We start from the raw sequence: 9,814 nt of genomic DNA, 5'->3' as shown, positions 1-9,814 counted from the left end.
GATATTGGGTCAGGTGATAGTCTCCCTCATCCATAGAGGCAGATGGGAAGGAGCATGGAATCATAGAATCCCTACAGTGTGGAAACCGGCCATTCGGCCCATCATGTAGCCCACCAAGACACACACCCCCACCACATTCCTGTAACACCGCATTTCCCATGGCTAATCCAGGTAACCTACACATCCCTGGACACTATGGACAATTTCCCATGGCCAACCCACCCTAACCTGCACATCTCAGGACTGTGGGAGGAAACCGGAAAACCCAGAAGGAAGCCACACAGACCCGGGGAGAATGTGGTGGAAGGGGGATAGAAGGGGGGAGGTGGAAGGGGGGAGGTGGAAGGGGCACAGTAGATGATGCTGCTGGATTAGAGCCTGCAGACCAAATCAGAGTACTTTTGGCTCAGTGCCCCTGCAGGGTGGCCACTGATGATGCTCATTACTGAGGTTCATGGAGGGGGTACCTCAATGGTGAGTGCCTTTAAGGAGGGGCAGTGTGGCACACTGCCAGTGAGCTGGGGAGGGTGATGAGGGATGAGTGCTCCTGATATAACTGCCAGGAGGGTGGTCACTGCCATCAGCCCATGAGGTGACCAAAAGTTGGGCCGACCTTGAACCCACTTGGACACTATCAGAGCTCAGCTAATGGTCTCATCCAGGGAGACCAGGCTGACCAATGTGAGGAGAATGTTCATGAAGGAGGATGAGATCCTTATTTGGTCATTCAAACCACACAACTGGCAAGCGACCATCTTTCTTGGCACTGGCAAAATGACCCAGTGATGGGAAGATGAGATGCCCCTTTCTGATGCCTTACTGTTCCATTTAGCTATCGACCCTGCACATTCACCCCTCCCACCAGCATCTCCCTCACTGCCACCTCATTCACCCCCACCTCTCCCACTAATACCACCTCCTGCCTCCAAGTCTGTCCTCAAACTACCCAGAAAGTTCTGGTCTCTGTCTCAGCAATGTCTAAACACGGACAGCTTTCATGAGATAATGTGTCCTTGCTTCAGAAACAATGAGGGAGGGTCCACCACTAGCTCCAACTGAGCCACTCTGTAGAAGACCAGAGCTTTCAAACACTTGTGGAACATACATTCCATTTAGTAATTTTATTGCTTCTAGTTGTCACATTACAAAAGTACTACAAAGAGACCCACAGTGATCATTTTCTGTGAAACTGCACCTTTATTGACAGGAAACAGACTCTAAGCTCTTCATAGTACCTGTCCAAACCAGAAAACCATTGACATTCTGGGCAAAGCGTATTCCCCAGTCCACAGAACTGAACTGGATAATCTGGCCATTATCATATTGCTGTTGCTGAAGAGCTTGCTGGGTGTAAATTGGCTATTGTGTTTTCTGTTGTGTTTTGGATTTTGTAAAATGTAAGCATCGTCTTGATCAGGCATAGAAACACCGAAACACAGAAAATAGAAGCCTGCTCCACCATTCAATATGATCATGGCTAATGATGCAATCTCAGTATCCGATTCCCACTTTCTCCCCATGCCCCTTGATCCCTGTAGCTGCAAGGGCCATATCCAGCTTCATCCTGAACCTCTCTAATAAATAGGTCCCAGCAGTTTCCTGTGGAAGAGAGTTCCACAGGTTCACAACTCTCTGGGTGAAGAAATTCTTCCCCATCTCAGTCCTGAATGGCTTACCCCTTTATTCTTACACTGTGACCCCTAGTTCGGGACTTCCCCAACATCAGGAACATTCTTCCCACATCGAGTCTGTCCAGTCCCATCAGGATTTTATATGTTTCTTTGAGATTCCTCCTCATTTTTCTAAATTCCAGTGAGTACAAGCCCAATCGATCGAGCCTTTCCTCATATGCCAGTCCTGCCGTCCCGGGAATCAGTCTGGTGAACTCCCTCAATAGCAAGAATCTCCTTCCTCAGACTCGGAGACCAAAACTGCCCACAATCCTCAGGGTATGGCCTCACCAAGGCCCTGTGTAACTGCAGCAAGACATCCTTACTCTGATACTCCAACCCTCTTGCTATCAATGCTCCATCGATCTTAGGTTAGTAAATAATTTGTTTATTTATTGACTGAATGTGGGCACCACTGTCAAGGCTTGCATTTCTGTGCATTCTGCATTTCTATTGAGAAGGTGGGGGTGAGCTGCCTTCTTGAACCGCTGCAGTCCATGTGCTGTTGGTAGACCTACAATGCCTTTGGGGAGAGTATTCCAGGATTTTGTCCCAGCGACAGTGAAGGAACTGTGATGTATTTCCGAGGATGGTGAGTGTCTTGGAGGGGAACTTGCAGGTGGTCATGTTCTCATGTATCTGCTGCTCTTGTCCTTGAAGGCAATACAGATCTCGGGTTTGGGAGGTGTTGTCAAAATTGCTCTAGTTCAGTGTGTCACACTGCAGAGTGCGTGTGATGGAGGCTATTCCTGTTTATGAGAATGGATGGGGTAGATCTCAAGGTAACTGCTTTGCCATGGAGTTGAGACTGTCTGAGTGAGGGACTGAATCTGCATCTCACTCACCTCCTCCACACTGCGATAGCAACCATTCCTCAGTGTGAAGTTTCATCACAAGAAGGTTATATCTTCGCTTGCTCGCCTTCCAGTTCACTGTCTATTCCTGGTGAATGCTTGAATGATTCTCCATGTTCATTACCGCCATGGGTATCACCACTCTTTGGTCACCTCAAACTTATACAGGCGAAACAATAGACAATAGACAATAGGTGCATGAATAGGCTATTCTGCCCTTCAAGCCTGCACCACCATTCAATATGATCATGGCTGATCATCCTTAATCAGTGTCCTGTTCCTGCCTTATCTCCATAATCCTTGATTCCACTCTCCTTGAGAGCTCTATCCAACTCTTTCTTAAATGAATCCAGAGACTGGGCCTCCACTGCCCTCTGGGGCAGAGCATTCCACACAGCCAGCACTCTCTGGGTGAAGAAGTTTCTCCTCATCTCTGTCCTAAATGGCCCACCCCTTATTTTTAAGCTGTGTCCTCTGGAAACATATGACTAAAATGCAGTGAGCATGATTTTTTTTTCTGTAATTCGAGAAAGGTTCTGTGAGTTGGCTAGGACATGATGGATTGGAAGATACAGGATCAAAAGAAGGCCATTCAGCCCATCAAGTCTGCTCTGCCAGAAGCTGGATAAGCTCAGATTGATCTCTTTGGAGCAGAGAAGGCTCAGGGGGCACCTGATAGTGGTGTATAAGACAGGCAGAGACAAGGTCCGTCTTAGTCAAAGAGCATTCTGTTGTGATACGCTGATCCACTTTGTATGGTACGATCTGCCTGTATAGCATGCAAAACCACACTTTTCACTGTATCCCTGTACATGTGACAACAATAAATCAAACTCATTCTTTTTCACTCGTGGGATGTGGACATCATTGGCTAGCTGATATTTATTGCCTGTCCCTAGCTATGCTTGAATTGAGTGACTTGCTACAGAGTCAATGGTACTGCTGTGGGTCTGGAGTCACATATTGGCCAGACCAGGTAAGGATGGTAGATTTTCATCCTGAAACACCTTAGTGAGCCAGATACCTTTTTCCTGAAAATCAGCAATAATTTCACAGTCATTAGCAGATTCTTAATTCCAGACATTTTTATTGGATTAAAATTCCACCATCTGCTGCGATGAGTTTTGAACCCAGGTCCCTGGGTTTCTGGTTTAATAGCCTGATGATACTACTACAAGGCCAGCGCCTCCCCCTGACTATTACAGAATCAAGTCTGAGACAGAAAGCTCCATGATTGACCTTTCTGTCCCTCCCAAATTTGAGATCTTCAGTGGCTATTCAAGAATCATCCAAAGATTCAGCCTGCCACTGCTGGGCTTATTCAGGCTTCAGGATCTGTTCCTGTGTCATGTTCCCTATAGATCAACCTGCAGGGCTACTTTTCCCCTGGGATGGGGGATCGAGACCTCAATCAAGGTGCCTGGTCAAGGGACTGGCTATCAGGAAGGGGGCTGCACATTGAGAGCCATTCCCTGCCCTTGCTTCAGAACTGTACTGTCTGCGTCATGCCAACCCGAGGAGCCCTGGGTGCTCTTCTGGATATGGCCAGGACTCCTGGGGGTACTGCTGAGTACAAGAGCTGCCTGCTTCTGATTGGCCAGCAGTTAGGCAGGATGCCTCTTCTCAGGGTTTTCACTGATGCTGAATGTGACCTCCCCATGTCTGCTCGCCAGCAGATGGCTTTTCTTGGAAGAAGTTAGTGAGGGTTCCCTCACCAGCTCGCTAGACACCTGTCAAAACCCCCATCACCTTCTCCAGCATCCTTCACTAACTGACAGATATACATGTGATTCTATCATGGCTGTGAAAACGGGAGGATTGAAATGGAAACAGGACAGGCTGGAAGTGCACAGCAGCACCGGGGAAATTGCAAAGAGATCCTGGTGTGACAATGGCCGTACAGCTGTAACATGAACCCAACAGACACTGGGCACCTCCAGCACTTTCGATCTTCACCCATTGCACAGCCTGTTGTGTGCCCCCTTAGTCACTGGCTGCTACCAGCAACATCCATCCACAGAAAAACTCTCCGTGCAACAAACTGCTGAAAGTACAAATAAACAAGTAAACTGCAGCCAGAAAGAAGTAAAAGGGTTGTGATGAAATTATTACAGAAAGATGATCAGGATTGCAAACAGCATGTTACTCTGACCTTGAGCCTCATTCAGAGATTAGTGACTAAATCAACTTTGTTCACTGTTCTCATTTTCTGTAAATGATAATCCTTTACATCCCAGTGTACTGAAGGGGGGAGCCCGAGAAACAGAAACAGAAACAGAATCTATTGATCATCATCTTTTAAGATTCTATAGACTCCGGAACATAGAACATAGAACGTTCCAGCGCAGTACAGGCCCTTCGGCCCTCGAGGTTGTGCTGATCTGTGGAACCAATCTGAAGCCTATCTATCCTAGACTATTCCATTTTCATCCATATGTCTATCCCGTGACCATTTAAATGCCCTTAAAGTTGGCGAGCCTACTATTGTTGCAGACAGTGTCTTGCCCTTACTACTCTCTGAGTAAAGAATCTATCTTTAACATCTGTCCTATATCTATGACCCCTCAATTTAAAGCTACATCCCCTCGTGTTACCCATCACCATCCAAGGATAAAGGATCTCATTGTCCACCCCATCTAACCCTCTGATTATCTTATATGTCTCAATTAAGTCACCTCCCAATACTCTTCTCTGTAACGAAAACAGCCTCAAGTCCCTCAGCCTTTCCTCATAAGACCTTCCCTCCATACCAGGCAACATCCTAGTAAATCTCCTCTGCACCCTTTCCAAATCTTCCATCTTCTTCTTATAATGCGGTGACCAGAACTGTACGCAATACTCCAAGTACGGCCGCACCAAAAGTTTGTACAGCTGTAGCATGACCTCGTGGCTCTGAAACTCAATCCCTCTACCTATAAAAGCTAACACACTATACACCTTCTTAACAACGCTTTCAACCTGGATGGCAACTTTCAGGATCTATGTACATGGAAAACAAGATCTCTCTGCTCATCTACACTACCAAGAATCTTACCATTAGCCCCTTACTCTCTATTCCTGTTGCTCCTTTCAAACTGAATCATCTCACACCTTTCTGCATTAAACTCCATTTGCCAGCTCTGCAGCTTATCTGTGTCCTTCTATAACATATAATATCCTTCAGCACCATCCACAACTCTACTGACCTTAGTGTCATCTGCAAATTTACTAACCCACCCTTCTACGCCCTCATCACCATCATTTATCAAAATGACAAACAGCAGTGGACCCAACACCGACCCTTGCGATACACCACTAGTAACTGAGTTCCAGGATGAACATTTCTCATCAACCACCACCCACTGTCTTCTTATAGCTAGCCAATTCCTGATCCAAACCACTAAATCACCCTCAATTCCATTCCTCCATATTTTCTGTAATAGACTACCGTGGGGAACATTATCAAATGCCTTACTGAAATCCAAATACACCACACCAACCACTTTACCCTCACCCACCTGTTTGGTCACCTTCTCAAAGAACTCAATAAGGTTAGTGAGGCACGACCTACCCTTCACAAAATCATGTTGAATATGAACAATTCCTAAAGATTGGAGGGTCGCTAATGTAACTGCGTAATTTTAGAAGGGAGGCAGAGAAACATCAGAGAATTGTAGGCTGGTAAGCTTGACAACAGTAGTGAGGAGAAAGTTAGAGGCCATCAAAAAAAGTTTAATAGCAGAACACTTGGAAGATCGTGACAGGGTTGGACAGAGTCAGCATGGATTTATGAAGAGAAAGTCATGTTTGACAAATCTGCTGGAATTGATGAGGATGGAACTAATAGATTAGATATGAGAGAGCAAGTGTATGTGTTTTACTTGGACTTTCAGAAGACTTTTGACAAAGTGCCACATGAGAGATTATCGTATAAAACTTTTAATATCTGCAAAAGGCATTTGCTACCAGAAAAACATGAGATGCCAATCTTCTAATTATTCCCTCCCTGCCTCAAGGCCATGAGGGCAGGGAAGATACTAACAAGTATCTTGTATCAGTGTTTACTGTGGAAAAGGACATGGAAGGTATAAAATGTAGGGAAATAGATTTACAAGGATATTGCCAGGGTTGGAGGATTTGAGCTATAGGGAGAGGCTGAACAGGATGGGGCTGTTTTCCCTGGAGCGTCAGAGGCTGAGGGGTGACCTTATAAGAGGTTTATAAAATCACCAGGGGCATGGATAGGATAAAAAGACAAAGTATTTTCCCTGGGTTGGGGGAGTCCAGAACTAGAGGGCATAGGTTTAGGGTGAGAGGGGAAAGACACAAAAGAGACCTATGGGGCAACTTTTTCACTCAGAGAATGGTATGTGTATGGAATGAGCTGCCAGAGGATGTGGTGGAGGCTAGAACGATTGCAACATTTAAAAGGCATCTGGATGGGTATATGAATAGAAAGGGTTTGGAGGGAAATGGGCTGGGTGCTGGCAGGTGGGACTAGGTTGGGTTGGGATATCTAGTTGGCATGGACAGGTTGGACCGAATGGTCTGTTTCCATGCTGTACATCTCCATGACTCTGTGACTACATATAGAATTAGGTCACTTGACCCATCATGTCTGATGAGATATTGAATGGTATCATACGAATATAATTCTCATGACTCAAAGAGTTCCTTGTGAGCCAAATAATAACTCTAACTTTTTGTATTTAGATTAAATGATAGTCAACACCACAAATGTAGCAATTTTCTGAAATACTGGAAGAATTGATGGTCAATTCTGTTCTCCATAAGACTAACAGCTGAGCAACTAGTGGTGATTCATAAATGGTAGCAAATACCTTAGCTCGGATTCCTGGATTATTCACACACTGCAGGGCATGCACCATTGAACTTACTAATTTGTTATAAATTATACCAAGCTGGCCTGTTAACTTTCCTTAACCATATTGTTCAAAAAGGGGAGAAGGGACAGCTCTGGTAATTATCGACTAACGAGCCTTATTTTGGTTGTTGGAAATTGTTGGAAAAGGGTTATAAGAGACAGGATTTATAATCCTCTAAAGAGGAATAGGTTGGTTAGGATTAGTTTTGTGAAGGGTAGGTTGTGCCTCACAAACCTTATTGAGTTCTTTGAGAAGGTGACCAAAACAGATGGATGAGGGTAAAGCTGTTGATGTGGTGAATATGGATTTCAGTAAGGCATTTGATAAGGTTCTCCATGTTAGGATATTCACAAAATACGAAGGCATAGGATTGAGGGTGATTTAGTGGTTTGGATCAGAAAGACAGAGGGTGGTGGCTGTTGGGAAATGTTCACCCTGGAGTCCAGTTACCAGTGGTGTACCACAAGGATCTGTTTTGGGGCCACTGCTGTTTTTTATTTTTATAACTTACCTGGATGAGGGCGTAGAAGGATGGGTTAATAATTTGCAGGTGACACTAAGGTTGGTAGAGTTGAGGATAGTGCTGAAGGATGTTGTAGGTTCCAGAGGGACATAGATAAGCTGCAGAGCTGGGCTGAGAGGTGGCAAATGGAGCTTAATGTGGAAATGTGTGAGGTGATTCACTTTAGAAGGAGCAACAGGAATGCAGAGTACTGGGCTAATGGTAAGATTCTTGGTAGTGTAGATGAGCAGAGAGATCTCGGTGTTCATGTACATAGGTCCCTGAAAGTTGCCACCCAGGTTGATAGTGTTGTTAAGAAGGCATATGGTGTGCCACCCAGGTTGATAGTGTTGTTAAGAAGGCATATGGTGTGATAGCTTTTATTGGTAGAGGGATTGAATTTTGGAACCATGAGGTCATGCTGCAGCTGTACAAAACTCTGGTGCGGCTGCACTTGGAGTATTGTGTACAGTTCTGGTCACCGCATTATTGGAAGGATATGGTAGCTTTGGAAAGGGTTCAGAGGAGATTTACTAGGAAGATTGAGAGGTGACTTAATTGAGACGTGTAAGATCATCAGAGGGACATAGGGTGAACAGTGAGAGCTTTTTTTCCTCGGATGGTGATGGCTAGCACGAGGGGACATAACTTTAAATTGAGGGGTGATAGATATGGGAAAGATGTCAGGTAGTTTCTTTACTCAGAGAGTAGCAGGGGGCGTGGAACGCACTGCCTGCAACAGTAGTAGACTTGCCAATTTTAAGGCCATTTAAATGATCATTGGATAAACATATGGACGAGAATGGAATAGTGTAGGTTAGATGGGTTTCAGATTGGTTACACAGGTCGGTGCAACATCAAGGGCTGAATGGCCTGTACTGAGCTGGAATGTTCGATGTTTCTATGTTCATATTGTTATAAACCCCAGCAATATAAACACAAATACTCTATTAATTTATTTGCTGTAAACCACTAATTGATTTAAAAACAAAGATAGCAGCCACTTTACAAGGACTCTCAATCCCAGTTAAAATGTCTGAATGTTTGCACCCTTCCCCATTCCACACTTCAAAGCCATTAAGTGGAGCCTACCTGTTTCCAAAGACTGGTCAGGAATAATTGGAGTATAAATGGGAATCATTGTCTCTCCCATTAACAAAGCATCCAGAAGTTCACCTGAGTACTCAACTGAGTGGAGACAACCAATTAGCCACAATCGCTTTAATGGGACTCTTGTGAAAGGACTATGTACTGATGTGATCCAATCCTGTAAACCAGACACATGGAATCCACAATATCACAACCACATATGGTGCAACTAGGCAGCTGGAAGGAGATGTAACATGCCTGTTTAATTACTTGTTATCTCTCTGAAACCAGGAAAGGTAGAGAAGGTACTGAAGAACAAAGCTCCCTGGGTGGGTCTTGTTCTCTCTTCATGCAGCTGGCAATATTGAACTCTGTCAGCTATTTTTGACTCAATGTGGATTTTAAAATTTTTATTAAAAGAGCTCAACCCAGCAGCAGCTGCCTTCAAATGAACTAGTAAATAGTCCTTTGACATCTTTAAACAGTCTTTCCAGGCCAAGCATATGACAATCCTCAATCTGAAGCCTGCCAGGTCTCTGACTTTCAAGAGCTGTTTACACTTTTGCTTTCCTGGACTTCAACTGTCTTCCCTCTCTGCCAAATGTGTGTTTGTGAACTTTGCGTTTGTGTGAAATTTGGAACATTTTACTATTTATTTTAGATAATTCAGGTGGGGTAAAAGCTATCGTCTTTTAAAAAATAATTAATAGAAATCTCAGAATGACAGAATTGTTCTGATGCAGAAGGAAGCCATTTGGCCCATTACACCTGAACTGCTCTTCAAACTACTATCATTATCTATTGTCAACCTCCTGCCTTTTCCCTATACCCTTG

General features: G+C 44.5%; 1 protein-coding gene across 5 annotated transcripts in view; it reads right to left on the bottom strand.

Moving 5' to 3' along the window:
• LOC122557604 (SH3 and multiple ankyrin repeat domains protein 2-like) overlaps nucleotides 1–9,814 on the bottom strand; it is a 473,900-nt gene that overhangs the window by 258,132 nt on the left and 205,954 nt on the right. The gene's annotated exons all lie outside the window — the stretch shown is intronic.

This window comes from Chiloscyllium plagiosum, chromosome 16 (genome assembly GCF_004010195.1).
Source record: "Chiloscyllium plagiosum isolate BGI_BamShark_2017 chromosome 16, ASM401019v2, whole genome shotgun sequence".
Lineage (NCBI taxonomy): Eukaryota > Metazoa > Chordata > Chondrichthyes > Orectolobiformes > Hemiscylliidae > Chiloscyllium > Chiloscyllium plagiosum.
The sequence above is the reverse complement of the archived record's forward strand: the minus strand, read 5'-3'. Positions and strand labels throughout refer to the sequence as shown.